The sequence below is a fragment of the Eubalaena glacialis genome, chromosome 5 (assembly GCF_028564815.1).
Source record: "Eubalaena glacialis isolate mEubGla1 chromosome 5, mEubGla1.1.hap2.+ XY, whole genome shotgun sequence".
In the NCBI taxonomy this organism is placed as follows: domain Eukaryota; kingdom Metazoa; phylum Chordata; class Mammalia; order Artiodactyla; family Balaenidae; genus Eubalaena; species Eubalaena glacialis.
In genome coordinates this window covers 124,891,411-124,892,951 of record NC_083720.1, presented here as the reverse complement: position 1 = coordinate 124,892,951, position 1,541 = coordinate 124,891,411, and the positions used below count along the sequence as shown (strand labels likewise).

Genomic DNA, 1,541 nt, shown 5'->3' with positions numbered 1-1,541 from the left:
ACGTCCCCAGGTTTGGCACATAGACTGGTATCTGGTCCTTTCTAAAGACAACACTTTCTGTTTCCAAAGTGAAAATAGATAAACAAATTTTATTTATTTATTTATTTAATTTATTTTTGGCTGCGTTGGGTCTTTGTTGCTGCGCACGGGCTTTCTCTAGTTGTGGCGAGCAGGGGTTACTCTTCGTTGCGGTGCAGCCTTTTCAATGTGGTGGCTTCTCTTGTTGTGGAGCACAGGATCTAGGGCGCGCGGGCTTCAGTAGTTGTGGCGCACGGGCTTAGTTGCTCTGTGGCATATGGCATCTTCGCGGACCAGGGCTCGAACCCGTGTCCCCTGCGTTGGCAGGCGGATTCTTAACCACTGCACCACCAGGGAAGTCCTTTTCTGTCAAGTGTCAGACTATCAATCATCCAGACGTCCACAGGCCAGAACACTGAGTGTAGACAAGTCTCTCTTCTCTCCACCACCTAATGACACAAATGTGACACGGCAGCCACATCTGCAACGTCTCTAGGGGCAGAACAAATTTTAAATGACCTGATAAGGATAATCAAAGAGTGTATTGAAAAGTTAAAGAATGACTATTCCCCAGAGAGTTAAATGATACTTAAGATTACCTTCACTGTATTTTCTAATGTTAAAGATTACTTTAAAGGATCCTATAAATATAAAAATAGTAAAATAAAATTATGAAAAATAGGGTGAGATTATTCCCTAAAGGTCAGAAAAAATATAAATAAAGGATGAAACTAAATGGCTTCTGGACACTGTTGACAATGACTAGTTCGTTTCTAGTATATGGGTGCCCTGGAAGGGATGGAACGTAAAGGAGGGTCTAGAACTGGCTCTTCCCCATCTCATCTCAGTGTTCCTGCTTCCCACCCTCTCTCCCCTACTCCTCCTGCAACAGACAGGATGGGTTTGCAGAGCATCACCTTAGCTGGAGACCCAGGGTGAGACGGGAGAGGGACTCTCCTGTTCTGTGTGAACAGCAGCTGCAGAGGAGACATCCCTGGTGCCCCTTCTCCTCCCACCAGGCTGATGGAGACTCAAGAGAGATGATAGGTGGGGAGTGGCCTTTCCCTCCCTGGGAGGAGGCTGTGGTCTGTGTGCAGCTGGGGACGAGGGAGTAGGGAGAGGGGGGAGGGGGACCGTGGCCCTTTCCCCACACTTCTCTGTGCACTGCAGGGGCCTCAACCAGCAGGTTGGTAGGACCTGGAAAAAGCTTACCTCTGTTGCTGCCTCAGGCATTCGCAGAAGCTCCATTAATAGCTCTGGTACCTTTGGCCATCCACTCTCAGAAAAGACAACGAGATTATGTGTGTCAAAGTGCAAAAAGAAATCTAAGCGCGTTTACAACATTCCCCTCACCTCCCCTCTATCCTCCTGAAGATTCTTTGCTTGTTCCTTGGCTACCAGGCTTTGGGAATACTGAGTGGAGGTGCCACACTGAAGGAACCAAGGTAGAGGATAGAGCCCTCTCCCTAGGAGAAAGCACAAGAAGGAAAATCTAGGAAGGAGGAGGGGGTTGGGAGGAAATA

General features: G+C 48.0%; 1 non-coding gene across 1 annotated transcript; it reads right to left on the bottom strand.

The window, feature by feature from the left end:
- Positions 1-390: 390 nt before the first annotated feature.
- On the bottom strand, positions 391-521 carry LOC133092823 (small nucleolar RNA SNORA17). Its single transcript, XR_009701178.1, has one exon. It is a non-coding gene; the product is annotated as a small nucleolar RNA SNORA17 (small nucleolar RNA).
- Between the last annotated feature and the right edge of the window lie 1,020 nt (positions 522-1,541).